The 27,007-nt window shown below is 40.1% G+C and overlaps 1 protein-coding gene and 2 non-coding genes across 5 annotated transcripts in view; 2 read left to right on the top strand and 1 right to left on the bottom strand.

Annotated features, from left to right (window-relative positions):
* The window catches only part of rab4b (RAB4B, member RAS oncogene family), a 131,058-nt gene that overhangs the window by 91,978 nt on the left and 12,073 nt on the right, over positions 1 to 27,007 (bottom strand). For 2 of the 3 annotated variants that reach the window (XM_061972913.2, XM_061972915.2), the window contains exon 1: positions 1,094 to 1,310. The gene's annotated coding sequence lies outside the window, so the exon portion shown is untranslated. Of the gene's footprint in view, positions 1 to 1,093; positions 1,311 to 18,632; positions 18,711 to 18,803; positions 18,887 to 21,236; positions 21,464 to 27,007 lie in introns of those variants that run through there. The other variant, XM_061972914.2, reaches the window with a different exon arrangement.
* Positions 4,886 to 4,981, top strand: trnar-ucu (transfer RNA arginine (anticodon UCU)). Its single transcript has 2 exons — positions 4,886 to 4,922; positions 4,946 to 4,981. It is a non-coding gene; the product is annotated as a tRNA-Arg (tRNA).
* On the top strand, positions 7,577 to 7,662 carry trnar-ucu (transfer RNA arginine (anticodon UCU)). Its single transcript is given in 2 exon segments — positions 7,577 to 7,613; positions 7,627 to 7,662. It is a non-coding gene; the product is annotated as a tRNA-Arg (tRNA).

Here is a 27,007-nt window from a genome sequence, read left to right as displayed (position 1 = left end):
CTTTTGTTGTTTTCAACCATAACTCTTTTATTCTCTGACATTCCCACAATAAATGAACAAGAGTTCCCTCAGCTGCCCGACACTTCATACATAACTTGCTATCTACTACGCCAATTTTAAACAGCTGCATGTCATTGTTGACTACTGTGATATGTTACTTCACCTGACTGAGGTAAAAATAGATATTTGCAGTTTGCAGCATCATTGTTGAGCAGTTCTTGAAAAGATTACAGGACATTTTTACTTTCTCTTTATGTTCTTACGTGTAGGCCCACTTCAAAGTAAACAATGACGATTGCTATGGATTTGCCAATACATTTTGTCAAGTTACAGTAATCATTCATCACATATGCTAAAAAGGTCAGGCAAAATGCCCCAAACATGTGATTTCTTATAGTAAAATAGGGTTTTTACAAATGTGTTTTGTATTTATCACTGTTCTGGGTAACTCACTCCAATAGTGTCTTATCATTTGAAGTCTGTGTGAGTGAGATGAAAATAAAACTGCATTTTTACAAATGCTTGCTCTATTTTGATGAATGGGCATATGTTTTGACCGAAGTGTCATTTTGCAAATAATCTAGGAATTAAGAAAATTTTATGTGGTGTTTGGAAAAGTGAGTATATCCTTTTGAAAAAAGACAGTAAGATTGTGTGTAAGCAAATGGAAAAAACTGTAACTGCTCCACTTCAGCTGCAAAACCCTTTTCAGTTAATTTAGGTTGTTTTTTAGGTTTAACTTCTTCTGGCTTGCTTCTTTCTTTAGGTTTTCATATCTGCATCACATTCCTCATATTCAACCACATTTGCATCACGTTCTTCATATTCAACCACAATACTGGCGTCTTTATATTCAATTGACATTTTGTCGGCAACTCAAAAGCGCAAATATGCGCACGTCACTTGCAGAATGTAAAGCACATTAACTTGGGGAGCTGCTCTGAAGTTCCATGCAGCGGTCATCATCAATGTCCGACAATATATTCCATATATTACATCCATCAAGGAAATAATTATTCAGATTGTTTTCAACAAATATAAACCTGAAGGACGCATCGGGATGGAATTCTCAACGCGCTGCGGTATCACTTACTTGTTGTCGTTTTGCTTGAAGATCGCAAGGTTGTAGTGGGTGAGTGTTTGAATGAGCCACTAATGAAATATGTGTTGGGAGTGTATGGTCAAAGTAAACAAACAAACTCAAAGCCGATGCATGCATCAAACTGTTGGCTCAAACCCAAATCAATAAAACAAAAACAAAACAGTGTCACTTAAACGCTTTGTACTTTCTTTTCGTTTCAAAACTAAGGTTCAATGCTGACCTGTACCAAGTGGTTGAAAACTATTTCTGCTGGCGTCTCTTGTGTGCAGCTCGCGCACCTGTGTCAGATTGGCTCGGGCCTGCATTGATTGCGTCACCCCTCAAAATAAATAAAAAAAGCGTCATTTGTAGTTTCTCTTTAGATGGCTCCAACACATACGGTCAATCAAAGTACACCAGCTGTCAACATACTGGCTACTGTTGGCATGACAATAACTGCATAGACTTTTATGTTTCAGTTTTACAGGTATTTGCATGCAAATCATGCAATCCGCCATTTTTACACTACATGTCTTGGTTGGGAACTATATGTCCACTAGGGGTGTAACGGTACACAAGAATTTCGGTTCGGTACGTACCTCGGTTTAGAGGTCACGGTTCGGTTCATTTTCGGTACAGTAAGAAAACAACAAAATATAAATTTGTGGGTTATTTATTTACCAAATTTGCAAAATCTTCCACCAAAAATATTTTTCTCACTGGAATATTTGATGTGAAGTAATCGGAACCTTGGATAGGCGTGGCGAAGTTGGTAGAGTGGCTGTGCCAGCAATCAGAGGGTTGCTGGTTACTGGGGTTCAATCCCCACCTTATACCATCTTAGTCACGTCCGTTGTGTCCTTGGGCAAGACACTTCACCCTTGCTCCTGATGGGTGCTGGTTAGCGCCTTGCATGGCAGCTCCCGCCATCAATGGGTGAATGTGGAAATACTGTCAAAGCGCTTTGAGTACCTTGAAGGTAGAAAAGCGCTATACAAGTATAACCCATTTATTTATTATCATTATAATAATTCATAATAACATTGATTTTGATTCAATATTATGTTTTGAGCAATGACAGTTTGAAAGAAAAAAAAACAGCCTTGTTTTATTAGTCAACATTGCACCTTTTTCTAAATTACATTTAACCTTTAAGCTTCTTTTATTTCACTTTTGTTATGTTTTTGTTTATTTTAATATTATTTTTAGAATGTGCCGTGGGCCTTTAAAACATTAGCTGTGGGCCGCACTTTTTACACCCCTGCTTTAGATAATAAAAAATTAAATCTGATAAATCTATGGATAAAAAGCAGAGCCTGGCGACGCATGCGCGTTTATCATAACTCTCTCGCTCTCTGTGTCTCTGCCCCTCCCTCACGAATGCTGCTGCGCGCACAATTTGTTTTGTTTTTAACCCCTTCTTAACCCTGAACGCACATTGAAAATATACGCAACCCTAACTCAAAATGCCGGACATTCGAGGCATTTAAGAAACTCCGCCCTGACAGCTCCGCAAAAAAGGACATGTCCGGTGAAAAGAAGACGTATGGTCAGTCTATCGTAGCCTGTTAGCTGCTAGCATGCCGTGTGTTGTGCCTCGGTGTGCATTGTTTACACAACGTGCGCTACGCTACTTAATATGTCCGTGTTGAAACTCGCTCGGTACACCTCCGAACCGAACCGACCCCCCTGTACCGACACGGTTCAATACAAATACACGTACCGTTACACCCCTAATGTCCACATGTAATGTTCACAGTCAAAAGTATTATAAATATAAATAAATAAGTATAAAGCTAATATTTTTTTCCCCTTTACTGCTCACTATTAATGGTACAGCAGAAATACGGTTTACAATATGATAGAACAGAAAAAGGTCGCAAATAGAGGCGTCTGTAAATTGAGTTTCCACTGTAAGAGGCTTCCGAAAGGAGAACACAAGTATCCAAGCCCAGCTAGAAGTAGACATAATTTGCTTGCAAGACACCCACCGGGACTCTTGCCCACCTGCAATCCGTGGAATGCACCTCACAGTGGACATTCCTTGCCAGACATATGGAAGCCCTATTTCATGAGAGAAAATAGGAGATTTTAACAGCCACAGTCCACTCTGGGGGTATGAACAAGAAGACCAAAGTGGGGAGTCGGCCATTCTCTGGAGCTCGGCCAATGCCCTAACACTCCTCTACGACCCAAAGAGCAAACCAAGGCAAGAGGAGAAGAGAAAAAGAGGCTACAATCCAGACTTTGTGTTTGTATCATCAGAAAGATCAAACCTTTTCAAAAGGACAGTACTAGATCACATTCCAAAATCCCAACACAGACCTATTTTAGTAGAATCTCAACCAGCACTAAAACCAATGACTACTAAACATCTACAAAGATTTAATTTACGGAAAGCAAATTGGCAAATATTTACCAATAAAAAAGAGAACACAATAACCAACAAACCAACTGAAGTGAATGAATACAATATGCTTACTAAATTATTATGGAAGGCTGCTAAAAGGCACATTACAAAAGGATGCCGTAAAAACTAACTTATAAAATGAGTCCAATGTATGAAGAATACAGTAATTTATAACGTGTTGTTTCGTTTTTTGTTGCCCCCTAGAAAATATGAATACTGTAAGTATTGTATTTCTTATGCAACAGCTGTTTGATTCTAACATGCATCAATCCATCCATCCATTTTCTACCGCTTGTCCCGTTCGGGGTCGCAGGGGTGCTGGAGCCTATCTCAGCTGCATTCGGGCAGAAGGCGGTGTACACCCTGGACAAGTCGCCACCTCATCGCAGGGCCAACACAGATAGACAGACAAACTAGGGCCAATTTAGTGTTGCCAATCAACCTATCCCCAGGTGCATGTCTTTGGAGGTGGGAGAAAGCCGGAGTACCCGGAGGGAACCCACACAGTCACGGGAGAACATGCAAACTCCACACAGAAAGATCCCAAGCCCGGGATTGAACTCAGGACTACTCAAGACCTTCGTATTGTGAGGCACATGCACTAACCCCTGTTCCACCGTGCTGCCCTATAATGTGCATGTTTGTTATAATTTTCACTAACACATTTGGAGGTGTTGAAATCACCTGGTAAAATTATTAATGTTAATCAGTAGCATGCTAATTGCAAAGCCAATGTATCTTAGCATCAAGCTAGCATGTTTTTGGAAAGGTAGAGCCCTACTTAACATAGGTTGAAGCGTTTTTTTGAGTCAATTTCTTCGATGGCATTGGAAATTGCAACATTACCTAGAGGTAGTTTGGCTGTGTTCGCTGTCAGTGCTACTGGAGTGATCGTCAAGTGTCAAAGTGCAAAGAGCCGCCTGAGTTGGCAACCAACAATTCCGAAAGATGGAATCGTTTTACGTGAATCGGTGCCGGGTAGGACCGGGGGATTTGGTCGCTGCCACCAAGAACTACCACATAATCTGCCTCCTTTGTACCACATGCATATTTATGTAAGACTCATACTTAACCGCATTTCACCAATAATAGAAAGCCAACTCACCCCAGACAGGTGTTCAGGACAATTCAGATTAAATGCCCAATGATAGAATGTAATTTTCTGGTGCATTTGACTCTTAGGTAAACGAGTAAATGTCATTCAAACTTTCTGTGTTCGAGTACAGAGTTGTCTTTCTTGCCTTCGCACAAGGACATAATCCCACCTCTGTTACCTTTCTGATACAAGCAAGACTATGGAAACTCGGAACGAAAGACAGCAAAATGCAGTGTCGAAGGACCTGCTGAGTTCAGGTGAATGGCACCATGATAGGCATCAATGGCTTTAGTGACATGGCTCTGTGGCGCAATGGACAGCGCATTGGACTTCTAGGCATTACACATTAACAAAAGACATTCAAAGGTTGTGGGTTCGAGTCCCACCAGAGTTGAATTTCTTGCTTTGCCATGTCCCAAATCGTTTACGTTGTCTGATAAACAGAAGTACTCAACTACAAAAGGCAGAAAAATGCTGTTTTTTACAAGCAGTGTAAAAATAACTTATTGAGTTCAGGTGAATTGTGCCATGATAGCTATGCATGACATTGAGTAAATAGGTCTGCGCGGCGCTTTGAATTTCTAGATAATTAAAAGAAAAAAGTCCCTCACAATTTATTGGTTCTTGTACCACCAGGCGTCTTTCTTTCTTGTTAACTATAACCGATGGAATAAAAGAAAAATGCATTTTTTACAGGTAGTGTATGACTTATCGAGCTCAGGTGGATTGTGCCTTGATAACCATGAATGTGTAGCAGCGATACTTTTACTCTATGGTTCAATGGACAGCACATTGGACTTTTAGCCAGTTGACATGATAAAGACATTCAAGGTTGTGGGTTCGAATCCCACCAGAGTTGATTCCCTTTCCTTCACGCAAAGGCTATGTCCCAAAACTGTACTGAAAAATGCTGTTCTTTCCAGGGAGTGTAAAATAACTTTCTGAGTTCAGGTGAACTGCCCTATGATAGTGGTCAAATGGCTCTGTGGTACAATGGATAGGAGATTTGACTTCTAGTCAGTTGGGATAAAAAGGACAGTTATTGGTTGTGGGTTCAAGTCCCACCAGTGTTGTGTTTCTTGATTTCACACAAAATCCCAAATCTGTTTTCTGATGAACAGATGTACTGAACTACAAAAGGCAGAAAATGCCGGTTACTACAGACAGGGTAAAAGATCCCACTGAGTTTTGCCTTGATAGTAATGCACAGCATTCAGTAGAGGTACTGAAAAATGAGAGGCACATTGGACTTTTAGGTAATTAAGAGCAAAAAGTCACTTAGTTTTTTTGGTTTGAGTATGACCAATCGTCTTTCTTGCCTTTACAAAAGGGCCACGTCCTACATTTGTTTCTGATACAAGCAAGAAGGTAGAAACTTAGCCCTCATCCTGAGGCATCTTCAAAACAATGTCTTAAAAACTAAAGCAATGCCATGAACGGTTCTTTGGCATGTTTCACATTGTATTGCAATTTGAAATTGTAGTAAAATTATAAGGGCAAGTTAAGTCCTACCAGGGTAGATTTATAGTATCCGACAAACTGTAGAGAACCATATGTACAGAACAACAAAATGGATGGAACAAAAGGAAGTAAAATGATGGGGTTTTTTTAAAGGCAGTGTAAAAGGACCTGCAGGGTTCAGATGAATGGCGCCATGACAGCCATGAATTATGTCGGTGACATGGCACTTTCGCGCTACCCAGCAGCTGGGGGTCTGTACGTGCCAGCCAACCATCTCCGCAAGTCCATCTTCCCAAAACTCATCACCGGGCAGAGTCCATCTTTCTGTGGCCAATCACGCAACCGGGTCCATCTTTCCAAAAGCCTAACAAAAACCCAGCTCCATCTTTTGGCCGCCCAATCACAGCGTGCATACAAACGTTTTTGTCTTTCCCAGCCCACCTTTCCTAAACCTTTTACCGGGCTAAGTGCATCTTTCTGTGGCCAATCGCGCAATGGGTCCATCGTTAATTTCCAACTCCATCTTTTGGCTGCCTAATTACAGCACCAATACAAACTTTTTGTCCCACCTCCAAAGCGATCATTTGTGAATTGAAAGGTAAAAGCCTTTGTGTTGATCAATTTTGCCTTATTTGTAAGTAACCTATTTCTTAGTGTTGCTCCATAGTTATCCAACAAACATATGCTGTTTTAGTTTTGCCCTCACTTTGATTGTAGTATTGTCTAAGAATTATCACTTTGCACTCAGGTAACAGCTGCCTACAAAAGTGATACAATTTGTATCAAAAGTTATATTGAAAGCCTATTACATGGTTTTATTCCATTTTCACAAAAATTCCCAATTACTCGGCTTTGGTTTTATACATAGTGTAAATGGTGTGTAATGTAACATTTTCTCTATAAATATGTATATTTGTGTACATTTACTTTATACATATATTACTGGATGTTGTAAATCTATGTATATAGGTTGTATTTTGTGTTATTTTTTATATGTATAACAAAACATGCAACTTTTATTTTTATTTTCTCTTTGCTATACATGGTTTGAGGGCTGTTGTTTTTGAGTTTGTTAATCGAAAATAAGGAGAAAAAAACCTTTCCTTAATAAAAAAGGACATTTTTATGAAAAAAGTAAGTAAATATACGTACATGCAATATGTTTATACAGAGCTGCATGCAAGGTAAAATAAATCATGATTAGATAAATACAGATATATTTTATACTATGGATAAATATAGATGTATTTTACACTATACAGTATATGATGACAGTTGATACCAATTGGCTATATACAATATGATTAACTAAAGTTACATTATTAGCAGTAAAAATGGATTAAACTCGCCGCAATCTGTGATACAAATGTTGTAACGCATCACACTTGTTGCAGGAAAGGAAACAAAATTGTATTTATGACTCAGCCGTGTCCGTGATTCAAACACTGCTCTCTTTGTCTTTCAGTGTTCAAGGACCTATTGGAATAAGCTGATTGGCACCACAACAGCAATATCACGTTTAATATATGGCTCTGTGGCGCAATGGATAGCGCGTTGGACTTCTAGTGTGATAAAGTAATTCAAAGGTTGTGGGTTCGAGTCCCACCAGAGTCGTCACTTTTGCCTTTTCACAAAGCCTATGTCCCACTTCTGTTATGATTCTGATGCTAGCTCGAGAGCGGAAATTTTGTCCCCAGTCCATGTTTTCTTTAAGAAAATGTCTGAAAGCCAAACTCACTGCCATGAACAGTCCTTTGGCATTTTGTATGTGATGTGCAAGGAAGTTGAAACTGTAGTTAAGTCACTTTATAGTTACCGACAGGCTGAATAATTGATTATGCTGTTTGTGCAGAAAAGCCAAAAAAGACTGAAAAAAGGCAGAAAAATGCATTTTTAATCGGCTGTATTGGAGTGAAAGGCGCCGTGAATGGCACACAACGTGTGGCACAATGGACAGCACTTTGGCTGGTTCAAGTCCCACCAGATTATTCTCCATCTACACCTTCGCCAAACGGCCGTCATGAATGTTATTTCACTTGAAAACACGTAAACTAAACAAGAACGGCAATGGATAAATAACAAAAAATGCAACAAAGAAAGTCATATTAAATTAATTGAACAGTATCGTTAATGCTTTGGACTCAACTAATAATAAGAACTTATTCAAAGATTGTGGGTTTGAGTCCCACCAGAGCCATCTTATGGTCAGGCTAATTGTTATACAACAGTCACACTACAAAAGCCACAAGGCTACCTACCAACTGTGTCTTCGTGTCAGCCCTATTTCCCAGTATAGCTATTGTTTGTCCTGTTGTTATGGCAACACGATAGGGATTTAGCAACAAACCACACACAGTCCCCACCTAGCATGTGTCTATTAACTTTCATTTCAACAAGGGAATGTACCATAGTTCTGGCTCATTTAACTGTAACTCATCTAATGAGAACATTTTATTCTGGAAACCTCATAAAGTCCAAGAGTGCTTTGTTGTTGTTTATGACAAATTGTGTGGTTTAATTAGGTATTAAAAGGTTGCCCAGCAGCTCTTTGTTCCTGTTCTCTCTGGTGGTGAAAAGCAGCTTTGGCGCTGACTCACAGCAGACGTCATGACCCCGTTTCTGACAGGTACTAACCCTTTTTGGCATGCTTAACAGCTCAGCTTTACTGAAAAGGAGTTAATGGTCAAACCTGAAAACGAGCTTTTAATTCTTCTTTTTTCTTTTCAATCGACAGAGAAAGTGAAAGGCGGTTTGAGAGACTGTTGTAATCTTGAGTGGGAGTTACTGGACACATTCATAATGTCAAGGGGAGGACTGGAACAAAAATATTTGTCATATTTGTATCTTTATTAGATTGTACATATTTCATTATGCGCAGTGATCGACATCACTGGGTGATAACCCAAATTTTACAATGCAGAGTAAAACACAGCTTTTACTTTGTTTCGTTTGTGAGGTTGACAAGACAAAAAAATTGCACTAAAAACAAATGACAGAGGAAAGTAAAAGTAATTCTTACCAACACAATATTATTACCCCTTAACGGTTTGTGCCATTTAGTTTTTGATTTTCATGGATTTTTAGCTGTTTGTTGTACAATGGTCGACGGGAATAACGCGCAGAAATTTCCAAAACAAACGAAAATCCCTAAATCACATGCAACACGAGGAAAACACAATGGAAGTACGATTGAACCGGAAGTTTGCTATAAAAGACCAAATGGAGCAAAATAACGACAAAAAAATTGTTTTGGGTAATTACTTAAAGGGTACCTGCTGTCGTGTATTTGGGATCTGCAAAATTCTAAAAAGAATTGAAGTCAAACCATGTAGACATGGCAGTATTTATGCTCTTTCATACGCCCTCCAAACGAGCCGTTTGGATTTTTTTTTTTTAATCAATCCAACAAAACAATACACAACAATACCATAATAATGCAATCCAATTCCAAAACCAAACCCGACCCAGCAACATTCAGAATAGCAATAAACAGAGCAATTGAGAGGAGACACAAACATGACACAGAACAATCTGAAAGTAGTGAAACAAAAATGAATATTATCAACAACAGTATCAATATTAGTAACAATTTCAACATAGCAGTGATTAAAAATCCCTCATTGACCTTATCATTACAGACATTTATAAAAAAATAAAAATAAAAAATAAATAAAAGAAAAAGAACAATAGTGTTACAGTGGCTTACAGTTGCATCACATCTCATAAGCTTGACAACACACTTTGTCCAATATAATGATTAAATAAGTAATATTTTTGGTTCATTTAATAGTTAAAACATATTTAAATAATGGATCCCATATTCCAATATATGACTCATTATTATCTAAACTAATTGCAGTTTTTTCTACTGATATCATCTCCATAGCTTGTGTATACCAGTCAGAATGTGTTGGACTATCAACATCTATCCATTTTTTTAATATGACCTTTTTTGTTATTATGCATATTGAAAGAAATGCATTTTTACTCTTTGATGACACGTTACTAAATTGATGGAGATCCCCAAGAATACAAGTTTGCAGTGTCATTGGGATATTTATATTAAGGAATGTGATTGCTTCTTTTGTTGTTTTCAACCATAACTCTTTTATTCTTTAACATTCCCACAATAAATGAACAAGACACTTCATACATAACTTGCTATCTACTACTCCAATTGTAAACAGCTGAGGAGATGTAAAATACAATCTATTCAAGATCTTAAATTGAGTCAGCTTATCTTTAATGCTTCTAAAGGGCTGATTGACATTTTTCCAAATATCATTCCATGATACAAAGACTGGGATAAGTTGATTGGCAACACTAAATTGGCCCTAGTGTGTGAATGTGAGTGTGAATGTTGTCTGTCTATCTGTGTTGGCCCTGCGATGAGGTGGCGACTTGTCCAGGGTGTACCCCGCTTGCCGCCCGGATGCAGCTGAGATAGGCTCCAGCACCCCCTGCGACCCCATAAAGGGACAAGCTGTAGAAAATGGATGGATGGATGGATATGTCTCTTTCATCTAAAATGTTTAAGTCCACCATCCATTTCCGAACACATGCATCATTAGCATTTCTAGTATGGTGTTAATTTATTATTCCATAAAATAGTTTAATTTATTTCTTAATTGTATCTTGATTAAAAAGTGCATCTTCCAGTTCATGGCTATTTAGAGACATATTTTCAGAGGATATGCATTTATTTACAGCGTGTTTTAAAGAAATAAAATTTTAAAAATGATCTCTGGGTACATTATATTGATCTACTAAATCATTGAACGGTTTAAAAGAGTTTTTATTAATAATATGATGAGGTTTAGTAGTAGAATTTGACCAATTTGTGACGTTTTTCCCATGAGTCTGCCATTGTAGTCAGTAAGTTCCTTCTTTATATCCTTTTGTTGTGGGGCTGACTGGCTCGCACATGCACATGCATCCTCCGCTGTTCACCATTTCCAATACAAAGTACTGCATAGTTCTAACTTATATCTGTCAGTAAACTCCATATGGAAGCGCTAAAAACTACAACATGGCTCACAGGGAGAAGGCACAGTCAAAGTTGAGGCACATAAGACCGCCCACAAAATTGCGCATCCTGAAGAGACAGTCAGAAAGCGACTTGAAGATGGTCTGTAAAACATAATCTATGCAACATTTGACCAGATAACCCCCATTCCATTATATGTACACCACAAGGAAGGGATTTAAAAGTAGAATAAAATCATTATATGACCCCTTTATATGTGTGGATAATTGATTATAATTGGAATTAAATCAATCAATCAATCAATCAATGTTTATTTATATAGCCCTAAATCACAAGTTTCTCAAAGGGCTGCACAAGCCACAACGACATCCTCGGTACAAAGCCCACATAAGGGCAAGGAAAAACTCACCCCAGTGGGACGTCGATGTGAATGACTATGAGAAACCTTGGAGAGGACCGCATATGTGGGTAACCCCCCCCCCCCCTCTAGGGGAGACCGAAAGCAATGGATGTCGAGTGCGTCTGACATAATATTGTGAGAGTCCAGTCCATAGTGGATCCAACATAATAGTAAGAGTCCAGTCCATAGTGGGGCCAGCAGGACACCATCCCGAGCGGAGACGGGTCAGCAGCGCAGAGATGTTCCCAGCCGATGCACAGGCGAGCGGTCCACCCCGGGTCCCGACTCTGGACAGCCAGCACTTCATCCATGGCCACCAGACCTGTGCCCCCCCCCTCTCAAGGAAAAGGGGAGCAGAGGAGAAAAGAAAAGAAACGGCAGATCAACTGGTCTAACAGGGGGGCTATTTAAAGGCTAGAGTATACAAATGAGTTTTAAGATGGGACTTAAATGCTTCTACTGAGGTAGCATCTCTAATTGTTACCGGGAGGGCATTCCATAGTACTGGAGCCCGAATAGAAAACGCTCTATAGCCCGCAGACTTTTTTTGGGCTCTGGGAATCACTAATAAGCCGGAGTTCTTTGAACGCAAATTTCTTGCCGGGACATATGGTACAATGCAATCGACAAGATAGGACGGAGCTAGACCGTGTAGTATTTTATACGTAAGTAGTAAAACCTTAAAGTCACATCTTAAGTGCACAGGAAGCCAGTGCAGGTGAGCCAGTATAGGCGTAATATGATCAAACTGTCTTGTTCTTGTCAAAAGTCTAGCAGCCGCATTTTGTACCAATTGTAATCTTTTAATGCTAGACATAGGGAGACCCGAAAATAATACGTTACAGTACAAATACATACATGTGTTATATAATAATGTATTGTGTGTCAATAATGTATTCAATATAAAATATATTTAATCATTTTAATTATTGATTTAATTATTTCATGATTTAATTAATTAATGACACATTTAAGTAATTATTTCAAAATTGTTTATTTGTATTTAATTGTGTCCCATTTGGCCTTCTGTAGTTAGCATGCAAGTAGGAAATCAGAGGGATGTACAAATACATGAGCGGTAACTGGAGTAAAAAGGTAATTTTTTTGTATTTCCATCCATCCATTTTCTTCTACTTATCCAAAATCAGGTCGCCAGGTCAGCAGCCCAAGCAAAGAAGCCTATCCGCCTAGACTTCCCTATCCGCAGCTACTTCGTCCAGCTACTCCCGGGGGTTCTTGAGTTGTTTCCAGGCCAGCTCGGAGACATAGTCCCCCCAACATGTCCTGGGTCTTCCCCGTGGTCTTCTACCGGTCAGACATGCCCTAAACACCTCTCTCGGGAAGCGTTCGGGGGGCATTCTGACTAGATGCCCGAACCACCTCATCTGGCTCCTCTCAATGTAGAAGAGCAGCGGCTTTACTCTGAGCTCGACAGAGTTCACCCTATCTCTAAGGGAGAGCCCTGCCACCCGACAGAGGAAACTCATTTTATACCCGTGATCTTGTCTTTTTGGTCATAACCCAAAGCTCATGGGAATGTAGATCGACCCGTAAATTGAGAACTTTGCCTTTCGTCCTAGCTCCTTCTACACCACGACGGATCATTACAGTGTCTGCAACACTGCAGCTGCTGCAGTGATCCGCCTGTCGATCTCACAATCTACTCTTCCTTCACTCATGAACCAAACCCTAAGGTACGTCAACTCCTCCACTTGGGGCAGGATCTCCTCCCCAGTCCAGATATGACACTCCATCCTTTTCCGGGCAAGAACTATAAACTGGGACTTGAAGGTACTGATTCTCAACCCAGTCGCTTCACACTCAGCTGCGAAATGATCCAGTGTAAACTGAAGATACTGGCCAGATAAAGCCAGCTGGACTGAATCATCTGCAAAAAGCGGAGACCTAATCCTGCAGCCAACAAACCCGATCCCCTCAAAGGTCTGGCTGCGCCTTGAAATTCTGTCCATAAAAGTTATAAACAGAACCGTCCACAGTTCCATGACCAGGACAAAAACAACACTGCTCTTCCTGGATCCGAGGTTCGGCTATCCGGCGTAGCCTCCTCTCCAGTACACCTGAATAGGGTGTGATCCCACGATAGTTGGAACAAACCCGGTAACCCTTTTTAAAGAAAGTAATTGGCACTGCCCCCAATGTCCACGCAATGTTGCAGAGTCCTGTCAACCAAGACAGCCCCACATCATCTAGAGCCTTAAGGAACTCATCCACCTCTGGGGCCCTGCCACCGAGGAGCTTTTTAACTACCTCGGCAACCTCAGCCCCAGAAAGAGGATAGTCCACCACAGATTCCCCAGGCACTGCCTCCTCATAGGAAGACGTGTATGTGGGATTGAGGTGGTATATATTTAACATACTTTTAAACAGCATTAAAGAGCTACAACTGTTTGTGTGTGTTTTGGACATTGTTCAGAGTTTCAAGTTGCATGTTTTGGCCACCATAGTGTTAAATTACCTGACATTTGTCGTTGTTCAGGTCTAGTGTGCACATTTTTAAGCTCTTTTCAACACAGCATAGATAAATTAGATGGATAGGTTAGGTAGATAAATAGACATTGTGACGATCGGTCACTTCATTTCTGTTTGTTTCCTTGTTTTTGAATGCTCTTGTTTTGGTTTCCACTTCCGCTGAGCACTGTTCGTTCACTGACCTGCCGTTGATTGGCAGCCGGTCCACAACTGCTGCCAATCAGCATATGTCTATTTATGTTTTCACTCGAGCACTCCTCAGTGCTCGAAGATCACACTCTAAGTTTGGAACCTTTGTATACAAGACTGCTTCATTTTTCTGTTATATGAGATTAAAACTCATCTTACCTCCTCTTTGCTCTCCTGGTTCCTGCATCTTGGGGTCACAAAAACGGCAGCCTTGCGAGTTCCTAACAGGATCTTCGAGCCAGACTCTTGTTACCTCGCGAGAACCCCTTTCGACGATGTACAGCCGACGTTCTGGGCCGCACAATTCATCAAGGACTTAAAAGCCAGGTTTGTGCGGTACCAGCCCACAGCAGGCTCGGACTTTCTCCCTCTGCCTCGACTGCCGGTTCCGGCTCTCTGACCAACTAGGCCACCGCCGCCTTCACTCCTCCCGGCTCGGCCGCCGGGTCCGGATCTCCGACCGGCGCGGCCACCGCCACCATCTTCCCCGTCGCCTGCTGTGCCACTTCCTGTGCCGGCGCCTCGACCACCGGTTCCCACACCGCGTCGCACGCCGGTCGCAGCCCCTCGTCTTACACGGGTCGCAGCGCCACAACGCCCAACACCGGCTGAACCCCCAGCACCTGTTCCTGCTCCAAGGCGGCTTCCAGCAGCTGCACCACGGCTGCTCTTCCTGCCAGCACCCGCTCACCCTGCCAGTCCGGCGAGGGACGTGTCGTAGTCCCTCCTCCTGGCCCCCTTCCGCCCGTCCCGGGTTTTTGAACAGGGGAGCACCGACAACCCGGAACTCCTTCGCCCAGTGGTGGACGGCGTCTGGCATCCGACTAGTGGAGGGGGGACTACTACCAGCAGCGGTGCAGCCAAGCACACACCGCTGTCATCCCCGCCAACGTTTCTTCCCACGGCGCCGCCACCTTCTTCGTCTCCAGCGGGCCTTCCCACGGCACCGCCACCATCATCTTCTCTGGCGCGCCTTCGCACGGCGCGGACATCTTCCGCATCACCGGCGGGACTCTGCACGGTGCCGCCATCTTCATGGTTGGCAGCGGATCCACCGACGACGCTGTCATCATCGTCGCCGCCAGCTGCGCGACCCCCTCCTCGTCGGCCACTAATGTGGCCGTTCCGTGGTAGCCCACCTTGCCAGTTCCAGTGGCATTCAACGCGTCCAATGCTGAAGTTGAACTGAACCAAAATGCTGACAGAATGTAGTATGAATGTAAGAATAGTTTGAATGTTGGAATGGTTTGAATGTTGAAGAGCTGACGCTGAACTGACATGCTAATGGAATGTAGGATGTATGTAGAAATGGTTTGAATGTTGAAATTGTTTAAATGCTGAAATGGTTTGAATGTTAAAATTTAGGGATGTCCGATAATGGCTTTTTGCCGATATCCGATATCGTCCAACTCTTTAATTACCGATACCGATATGAACCGATACCGATATCAACCGATACTGATATATATAGTCGTGGAATTAACACATTATTATGCCTAATCTGGACAACCAGGTATGGTGAAGATAAGGTCCTTTTTTAAAATGTTAATAAAATAAAATAAGATAAATAAATCAAACATTTTCTTGAATAAAAAAGAAAGTAAAATAATATAAAAACAGTTACATAGAAACTAGTAATTAATGAAAATGAGTAAAATTAACTGTTAAAGGTTAGTACTATTAGTGGACCAGCAGCACGCACAATCATGTGTGCTTACGGACTGTATCCCTTGCAGACTGTATTGATATATATTGATATATAATGTAGGAACCAGAATATTAATAACAGAAAGAAACAACCCTTTTGTGTGAATGAGTGTAAATGGGGGAGGAAGGTTTTTTGGGTTGGTGCACTAATTGTAAGTGTATCTTGTGTTTTTTATGTTGATTTAATAAAAAACAAAAAAAACAAAAACGATACTGATAATAAAAAAAACGATACCGATAATTTCCGATATTACATTTTAAAGCATTTATCGGCCGATAATATCGGCAGGCTGATGTTATCTCTATTAAAATTGTTTGAATGTTGAAAAGCTGACGCTAAACTGAAATATTAGTGAAATATATAAATAGTTTGAAAGTTGAAATAGAATGTTAAAATGGTTTGAGAGGTGAAAAGCAGAAGCTATGAATCTTGGTATAGTTAGGAGAGTTAACATACTCCAAAACGTTACAAAGTAACATAATCTATCAAAGTAACATAATCTATATATTTTAGTTGTAAATGTATCACATTAGCTAAAATGCTGACATAAAAACTCAGCATGCTAACAGACTAACAGCGAGCCTACTTGTAACATGGCGCCAAGTAATGAAATCCATGAGTATTAGGTTTACAATGTACAATATTAGCCAAAATGCATGAAAAAAAACATTAGCTTGCTAACATTAGCATGCAAATAAATGAAGAGCTAACATACTTCTAAGAAGGAGGCTAGTAACAAAATATATGTTTATTAGGTAAAACAATACGAAACTAGGTAAAAAAGCTAGCATAAAACATTAACATGCTAACATTTCCAAAACATTTGGGAATTTCGGGAAGAGCGGGAATTTTTTGGAAAATGGTGAAAAACTTGAATGGTCTGAATGAGTTGAAATGGTTGGTGTTGAAATTTTTCAAATCGGTGGAGAAATGTTGAAGTAGTAACATGTTGAAATGAGAAATAGTATTACGGAATTCCTGGAATTGCAGGGAAACGAAACCCAGAATTTTTCCAGTTCAAAAAACAACTTTGTTTTTGGTCCTGATTAAGAGGAATGTTTTGATGGTGGAACGGTTGAAATACGTTGAAAAATGTGGGAGGAGTAGTCGCCAGAAAAAAGGGTGGACATAGGGCTTTGGAAAAGCAGGAATTCTGGAAAATCCTGGACTTTTTTTTTAACTTGGAAAAGGGGAAGTTTGAATTTCCAGAATAGTGGAATGTGTTGAAGGTGGAATGGTTTGAATAGGTTGAAAAATGTGGAAATGGTGAAAGTTTGAAAAATGGCCAATACTTTTTTGAATGGGAAAAATGTCCAGGAAAACCTGGAATTCTGGGAAATCTGGAAATTTTTGGAATTTGACAAGGGAAAGCCCACAATTCCCGAATAGGCTGAACAGTTTGAAGTTGGACCGGTTTGAATCGGGTGAAAAATGTGGAAGGTAGAGCACGCCAAAATCTGGAGATGGAGAAGAAGAAGAAGAAGAAGAAGAAGAAGACAAAATAGATGCATTTTGGTGTACAAAACCATATGTGTGAATGTTTGGAGCATTCACAAAATAAAGCAAAGTGCAAACATATAAACTTCCAAAATATATTACAGATGTGTTGCTTCTCGGGATGGTTTTGGCCAAAAGGCTCCATCTCAAAGAGTGGAAAACCCCATCTGCACCGAACTTCAGGAACTGGTTAAATTAACTTGTGAACGTAATGACTCTTGAAAAAATAACATTTATAAACTCTACAAATATGAACGAATGGGAACTAACCTGGAAGCCTTTACTGACATAAATTGAATCATAACTTATAGACACCCCCCCCTCGGGAAAGGGAGGGGAAGAAAGGAAAGAAGAAGGGAAAGGAAAGGAAAAAATAAATAAAATTGTTGTATCTTTTTTGTAGTTATATTCCTTTTTTTTATTAAACATTTAAAACTAGATTAGGCCATTCCTGAAGGAATTGCGTGTGAATGCTCCAATGCTGAAGATGAACTGAAATCCTGGAATTTTTTTAGCAAAAGATAATAAAATAAAATAAATTAAAATAAAAACTAGAACAGCTTAATAGTTTTGACTTGCAGTTCAGTAAAATATTTTTTTCAATGTTCCTGTTTGACATTCTTACTACACAATTGCATTTGTATGCAAATATTAGGGTATTTTCGTCAGCAAATTTAATTTATGCAAGCAAATAATAACCTGTGATTAATCATGGTTTAGAGTGTGATTAATCAGATTATTATTTTTTTTTAATAATCGTTTGACAGACCTAAAACGGTATATATATATATATATATATATATATATATATATATATATATATATATATATATATATATATATATATATATATATATATATATATATATGTGTGTATTTTTTTCCAACTCATACATCTTGTTATCAGGTTTGATCGACCCAGGTTGGGTCCAGACACGTAGTCTGGACAGTGTCTGGGGTCAAGGCCCTCCTGCAGAGCCCTCCTCATAGGTCACATCCTGTCCGAAAGGGTTGGAGAACGGGAGGGGCCGGTGGGCTCCTCTTACCGTGAGAGGCGGGAGCCTGAATGTCAAAGGTCGGGACAGCTTTCTCAGGTTTCAAAGCTTGCTCGGGGGCCGAGGTCGTGGGGGTTACTGTGGGTAGTTTAGCTCTAGTTAGGGCCGCTGTGTCGTTGCACATCACGGTAATGGCTTCCGCAATTAAACACTAAAAATGGAAGCAGTTATAACCTCTTGTTGAAGTGGAAGATTGTCGGGGGGGCAGTGATGATGTCCATTCACAAGATCGAATCCCCTTCTTTAGGGCCTCCTTACCTGCTGTGTGGTGCAGCACATCGAAGAATGTTTTCTTTCTCGGCAATCAACAATTGAGGGCAGCTTAGCTTTTTCAGCCTGAGTGGACAAACACAACCTCAGTATGAGCTCACTGGAATAAAAGTGCTTGAGGAGTGTGAGTTAGGGTGTGTCTGTGGAAGTGCAACTGACTGTGGAAGATGGATGGCGGAGCGGAAAAGGCCCTTGTAGTTTATGGAGGCAACACCACAGGACCACTATTGAGAACGGTGCTCCTGCGAGGCAGGAGAGATACCATTTCTTTTAGACCATTTACCATTTTCAGTAACCCATATCTGATAAATTACTGCATTTTCCAAACACCAAAAAAAAGGAATACAGTGCTAAACAACTATACTCTGGCTATGAAATGCTGAGTTTGACACATTACAGAAAAACAGCTACTTGAGTTGCCTTTGTACTTTCTTGACATGCTGCAGCTTTTAGGTCAAAATTATTGAATTGCACAGATGTGCTTGAATGCAACAATGTAAAAAGATTTCCTTGAAGGCACCTTCAACTGTAAACACACCAAAGTAATGGAATTGTTTCGTAATCAGTTCCCTGATAATAAAAAAGCTTTACAAGCTTCTAAAGAGTACCATCAACTTCAAAGTCAAACGATCCGCTTTTCCACAATAAACATTTATAACTGAAAACAACTAACACGTCATGTTCTATTTTTATCAAACACCAATGATTGATAGCAGAGGAACAATCATAAGACTGTCTTATCGCCTGCTTTAAAGGGTTAGATGACTGAAATGTCCCTAACAAGTTTTCTTTATGTATTTTTTGCCCCTGAAACTGCATCTGGCAGTCATTTCCCATAAAATCAAATAGTTTTTGAGTAATCGGTAGACCTTTTCCATCAGCAGACTTGAGATGCGCGTGTAACGTCATCAACAGAACTGAAGCCCTTTTCCAAGTATAGAAAGTGTGGATAAAGGCATGGCAAAACTAGAATTTTGATCACTTATTTGCATGTCAATGATCATCTCAAAACTGATACTGACTTCTCTACTCCTCTATTTCCTCTTTCACAGACACCATAGCTTTTTTCCTCATGCTCTGGAGAAAGACATCAGTAGAAGAGGACGCAAAATACAGAATAAATACCTTCTTTTTCTCTTGTTTTTGAGCTTTAACCCTGCTCTTCTTTTTCCATTTGGCCACAGGTTCTTACTCAGTCTTTCTCCCATCAAGGGTGCTCCTGATTTTTGGGATGACATTTAGTTTGAGTCTTTTACATTTTTTCCAATCCAAACTCAAACCAAAACCTTTCTTCAAAGTCACAATCATTAAAATTACACTCCTCTTGCTTGGTCCGTCCCATTTTGCGCAAGTCATTTTGACTGGAGAGGTGAAGTGAAGTGAATTATATTTATATAGCGCTTTTCTCTAGTGACTCAAAGCGCTTTTACATAGTGAAACCCAATATCTAAGTTACATTTAAACCAGTGTGGGTGGCACTGGGAGCAGGTGGGTAAAGTGTCTTGCCCAAGGACACAACAGTAGTGACTAGGATGGCGGAAGCGGGGATCGAACCTGTAACCCTCAAGTTGCTGGCACGGCCGCTCTACCAACCGTCCATACTTTCCTCATATTCCCATCATTGCTACAACCTGCAACAATACATCTGGCAGGAATATTTGATAATTTCTTCAAATTCTATGCGAAAATATCATGATCACGGATGAAGATTCTACCAAAACACATCTTCTGTAGATGACGTCAGCAGGCTGATGCAGGCCCGCCCACATTTTGGAGCTAAAAGTAGGCTTTTTAAAATGTGCTAAAATACAATAGAAACGCGCCAAAATCACTACTGTGTCTATTTTGAGGGGAATTTTACTTGTAGACGTATTTTTGGGTCCAGAACTATAAAATAAGTACCAATGTTTAAGGTGCAACTTGGATGTTTCCAACTAATTAATAATGCTAGCAACATTTTAAAATGGCGGACTCGTGCAAAGTTATTTTGGTAAACCTCAACCATACATGGCGAGATACCCACTGATATAACTAAGGTAAAATACATCACTGAAGTCTCAAATTCCAAACGGCTCAATTGGGGCAAGTTTGGAAGAAGGCAAGATTGTCTTATAAGTATCTCCAACATGATTTTAAAAATTTCGGTACAGGTAGGGATCCCAAATACTCAAAAACATGTACCAACAGGTAATAAAACTTGGTTTTGCAGTACATGACAAAAACAAAAACACCCCATTGGTGTCTCAGGTCAATCTTTTGGCACCGGGCCCTGAGAATAAGTAATTGTGTGGTGCTTCCACATTGAGAACGTGAACGTAGTTATTTAGCGGGAGAAAAGAGCAACTCTGTGAAAAGAAAGAGATTTAGCGTGGGTGTGTACAAAACAAAAGAGTACGCTGCCAAGAGTGTGAAGCGAGACAAAGACGTGAAAGTTACAAGCCTGTAACAAAATGTTCTGAAGAGTTCTGAAAGATTCAAGTTGGATCATGTTGACGTGTGTTTATGTGTGTGTGTGTGTGTGTGTGTGTGTGTGTGTGTGTGTGTGCCTGGATCAGAGAAGTGCAGCACTTCTGCAGGTGTTATCTCACTTACTGATAAAGTGCACAGCATGGCGTGAGGCAGAAAGGAGAGCGGGTCAGGCTTACATAACTGGCTCCACAAACTGCCAACAGCTGGCGGGGTTCGAGCTAAAGCCTCTCTGGGTGCCGATCCAGATGTCATGTGTCTGTCGGTAAGCACTTGAGAAGGACTGAGAGACCCTGGACACGACTGGTTCTGTTTCCCATCATAACGAATCTCCCCTATGCTGAACTTGTGTTCTGATCCAAGGCCAAGAGGGAGAGAGAAAAAAGCCACATTCACTCACACTGATCCACTTAGTCATTTCAAACAGTTTGAATTAAACAAGTGATGATGGAATGGAACACTTTGGAGACTGTGACCGCTCATTACCATTTATCAGCATGAGGTAAACTGTGTGTCTTGAATACGTCATTGCAAGATAAAGGGTTAAAGATGTGGAAAAAGTGCAGGTTCAAAACGGGCAATTAAGTAGAAAATTACACAAAGCACATGATTAATACACCATCTCCCTTAAAATGTTGTGGATGAAAGGATTCTGTCACTTATTAATGTAATGGTCAGTGTCGGTTTACCGTATATGGACAACAGTTTTTTTTGCCTTCATCTACAGTACTGTCATTTGGCTTATAGCGTTATATGAAAGGCTTATGGATTTTTCCATTCATAATCCTATGAACACGTTACACAGCAGTAACAGAACAAAACAATCAAAACTAACCCAACAATTCAACAATGCCAAAACAACCCATTAGAAATCATACTAATCTTGATAGGCCTCCTTTACACTGAATTGTTGTGCATTGTACAAAATTGAACATGAACCATAGCTTTATAGATCCTAAAGTGCCATATTATTCTATTTAATAAGTCTCAGCGGTCCCGTTATACAGGTAAAAGCCAGTAAATTAGAATATTTTGAAAAACTTGATTTATTTCAGTAATTGCATTCAACAGGTGTAACTTGTACATTATATTTATTCATTGCACACAGACTGATGCTTTCAAATGTTTATTTCATTTAATTTTGATGATTTGAAGTGGCAACAAATGAAAATCCAAAATTCCGTGTGTCACAAAATTAGAATATTACTTAAGGCTAATACAAAAAAGGGATTTTTAGAAATGTTGGCCAACTGAAAAGTATGAAAATGAAAAATATGAGCATGTACAATACTCAATACTTGGTTGGAGCTCCTTTTGCCTCAATTATTCGAACACACCTAGATTATGCAGAGAACACCAGATCTGTCGAGTGGGTGTGAGTGCTAAGGGGGACCCTTCATATCGCGGGATTTAAACCCGGAAGCAAATCCCATTTAATCAAAACATAGGCAACGGCTGGGATGAAGAAGGGACTGCTTATTTGCTTCACAAATTAAAAGAACGGAACGTTTTGAAGTGCATCGATGGGAGAAAAAAAAGAATGCCGGCCTCATTCGGACTCCAGAACAAATATGAGTGAGATGGAAGAGAATGAAGCAGGTATTTTACAAGGCAAAGAAAAAAGGCTACACAAAACTCTTCATGTTTAATTTGTGCACTCAAAACTGATTAGCAGTAACTCTGTATTCCGCACAAATGGCAAGCTTGTACAGAACAATAGCAACCCTCATTTGAAGCGATATCGGGGCACGAACAACCAACCGGTCTTGTCCTTCGGACTTAAAACTCCTTCCATTAATCCACAGATCAAATTGAATGAACTTCACGACATTTAAAATTTTCTTTCCATCCTTCGTCCAAAAATTCCTTCAAAACAACTCTCTCCCACCAGTCTTTGATTCCGACCCGCATGCAGCAACTCTGAAAGGACCTTCTTGGTAGTAATTTCATGTTTGTGGCGCCCCCTAGGTTAATTTCTTGATGCTGTCTGCTATTTCACATCCAAATAGCTATTAGAGACATAATATTTCTTATCTGTGCCAATATTACAGCCGACATCAGGTACAGCAAGACCTGGGCTGTTGACTGGTGAGGAGCCGAACAGATGCCTTGTTTTGGTGTGACGCATACGTCAACCAGAAAAACAATACATTAATCTGCGCTAAAAGGAAATAAGTCTCCTTAGGGTACAAAACGCACCTGGAATATGACCAATGAGATCATTAGACCAGGGATGTCAAACGTACGGCCCATGAACAAATTTAATCTGGATCAGTTTGCTAAATATAAAAATTAGCTGCATTTTTTTAATGAAATAAACTGCTTGTTCTAGATGTGTCCACTGAGTGTCACAATAGCAACCTACATCACACATGACATCTTTAAAGATGACATGTCAGCTGACTTTAAGCGCCCTCTGGATTGGCTGCCGCCACTCCAATCAGCGCAGGTGCAAGCAATCAGCTGCCCCTGTTGTGGTGGGCAGCAGATGGCTGTATCGATGCACAATCAATCAATCAATCAATCAATGTTTATTTATATAGCCCTAAATCACAAGTGTCTCAAAGGGCTGCACAAGCCACAACGACATCCTCGGTATAGCCCACATAAGGGCAAGGAAAAACTCACCCCAGTGGGACGTCGATGTGAATGACTATGAGAAACCTTGGAGAGGACCGCATATGTGGGTAACCCCCCCCCTCTAGGGAGACCGAATGCAATGGATGTCGAGTGGGTCTAACATAATATTGTGAGAGTCCAGTCCATAGTGGATCCAGCATAACAGTAAGAGTCCAGTCCACAGTGGGGTCAGCAGGAAACCATCCCGAGCGGAGACGGGTCAGCAGCGCAGAGATGTTCCCAACCAATATACAGGCGAGCGGTCCACCCCGGGTCCCGACCCCGGACAGCCAGCACCCCATCCATGGCCACCGGATCTGTGTGTCTTCCCCTCCACAAGGGATAGGGGGCAGCAGAGGAGAAAAGAAAAGAAACGGCAGATCAACTGGTCTAAAAAAAGGGGGGCTATTCAAAGGCTAGAGTATACAAATGAGTTTTAAGATGGGACTTAAATGTTTCTACTGAGGTAGCATCTCTAATTGTTACCGGGAGGGCATTCCATAGTGCTGGAGCCCGAATAGAAAACGCTCTACAGCCCGCAGACTTTTTTTGGGCTCTGGGAATCACTAATAAGCCGGAGTTCTTTGAACGTAGATTTCTTGCCGGGACATATGGTACAATACAATCGGTAAGATAGGCTGGAGCTAGACCGTGTAGTATTTTATACGTAAGTAGTAAAACCTTAAAGTCGCATCTTAAGTGCACAGGAAGCCAGTGCAGGTGAGCCAGTATAGGCGTAATATGATCAAACTTTCTTGTTCTTGTCAAAAGTCTAGCAGCCGCATTTTGTACCAACTGTAATTTTTTAATGCTAGACATAGGGAGACCCGAAAATAATACGTTACAGTAATCGAGACGAGACGTAACGAACGCATGAATAATGATCTCAGCGTCGCTAGTGGACAAAATGGAACGAATTTTAGCGATATTACGGAGATGAAAGAAGGCCGTTTTAGTAACACTCTTAATGTGTGACTCAAAGGAGAGAGTTGGGTCGAAGATAATACCCAGATTCTTTACTGAGTCGCTTTGTGTAATTGTTTGGTTGTCAAATGTTAAGGTGGTATTATCAAATAAATGTCGGTGTTTAGCAGGACCGATAATCAGCATTTCCGTTTTCTTAGTGTTGAGTTGCAAGAAGTTAGCAGACATCCATTGTTTAATTTCATTAAGACACGCCTCCAGCTGACTACAATCCGGCGTGTTGGTCAGCTTTAGGGGCATGTAGAGTTGGGTGTCATCAGCATAGCAATGAAAGCTAACACCGTATTTGCGTATGATGTCGCCTAGCGGCAGAAGTACTTTGGCCCGTCGGCGGTGTCGTCACACAAGTCACACGGCAGAGTAAATAATCAGCTATGCACTTCTGACATTATCAACGACCTCTAAACCTCGGACCGATTTCGATGGCATCTGTTTACTCCCTGAATAAAAATCACTCTTTGTTGATGATTGCCGTGACTTGACCTATGAGTGAGTCTCTAGAATTATCTGACGTGTCCAAACAGGGAAGGAGGACTTATAGAGCTGTCTCTGTATGCGTATGGATCCCACAGCACAAACAACGCCATGCAGACTTCTTTGTCGGCTTATCTGTCCCATATGAGATGAAAGCACAGCAAGCTGCCAGCAATCAAACAGAGCGAGGGAAAATAAACTGATAAAGACGGACGAAGAAAATGAAAGCGCGATAAAGAAAAGCCATGCAAACTAAATGTGTCCTTGATTGAAAAGGTGATACATTCGAGGAAGGCAAACTTCGCTTCAAAATATAGTTTATTTAATGCTTAAAAGAAGAAAATAACAGAATACTAACAATGTTTTATGCTTATTCTGCTCCTTTTACACTATTGTAAACAACTTTATGTAATGACTCAAAAATTTAAAATCAATGAGTTGGTGCATTAGCAAACAGCTAAAAATATGTACTAATTAAGCAAACTATAACCTGCTACCCAAAAATGTACAAGAATTCTTCTCAATAAAATATATTCTTGGGGAAAAATCTAACTAAAAACATTTGTATGCATGTACAACACATTTAGCATATTTGTATATGGAACTAAATTATGGAACGGATTAAGCACAGAAGTCAAACAAAGAACTAATACAATCCACTTTAAGAAACTGTTCAAACTCAAAGTGTTTACAAAGTTAAAAGAAGAACAATCCTGATAAACATTCTGAAGCTTATTGAAAATTTAATAATCTCGACTATGTGAATCATAGCTTTTTTTAACTGTTTATTTATGATAACTGTTGTATGTATTATTTATCAGTCATTCATTTAAATTGGGTTACAAATTCAGAACAGGAAGTGAACAAATGTGTTAGTAATTGCGATGAAGTGGAAAAGTTGTAGGATTGCTCTGCTTCTTTCTACTCTTTTTCAGACATGTTGTAATGAAAAATTGGAAATATGTGATGTACCTGGGGCTGGGCGATATGGACGAAAAAGTATATCTCGATATATTTTTACTTAAACTCGATATTCGATATATACAGTATCTCAATATATTTTTTGGTGAAAGTATACATAACATTATTCATTTTTGAGCGATATTCAGTGAAATTGAAGTGAATGACAACTGTACTGTAAACAGTCAGTGGCACTTTTATTAACCCAGTTAGTCAGGATGGGTATTAACAGCACAGAAAATAAACTGTTTAAGTAGTACAGGATTACATAACATAAATAAAATAGAAAAATATTATTTCTACGTAAACAAATAACAAATAATACAAAATGTATCAAACTCAGATAAAAAAAAAAACATTTGCAGGCAGGCACTTTGTGATTTCCCTTCCTGGTTCGATGACCCGCCCTATCTTGCCTTTGATTGGCCTGTCCGTAACCAATCGTGACTCATCATAGTAAACAACCAACAAATCATGGATGTTCTTATACGTGCAAGCATGTTTTGGAAGGAGGAAGGGGAGGGGTTTAGTAGCCCATGGAGGGGAAGCGGGAGAGAACAAAGAACAGAATTTTAACGTGAAATAAACTACGGTATATCGATATTACGATATTTTCTTAATTCATATCTTGTTTTAAAATATATCGATATATCTTACAAACTCGATATATCGCCCAGCCCTAGATGTACCATAATGTAGCTGTATCATGTTTGAAATAAACTTAAACAGCAACTACTTACTATTCCTAAACAGCCAAATGTTGACATGCTTACAGCTAGTAGAAAGATGGCTTACCGGTGGTACCTTTGTTTGGTATGTAGTTAGCATTTAGTCCTGGGCATGACGTTTAAGTGCATTCG

The sequence above is a fragment of the Nerophis lumbriciformis genome, linkage group LG17 (genome assembly GCF_033978685.3).
Source record: "Nerophis lumbriciformis linkage group LG17, RoL_Nlum_v2.1, whole genome shotgun sequence".
Lineage (NCBI taxonomy): Eukaryota > Metazoa > Chordata > Actinopteri > Syngnathiformes > Syngnathidae > Nerophis > Nerophis lumbriciformis.
This window is presented reverse-complemented; position numbering and strand designations above follow the sequence as displayed.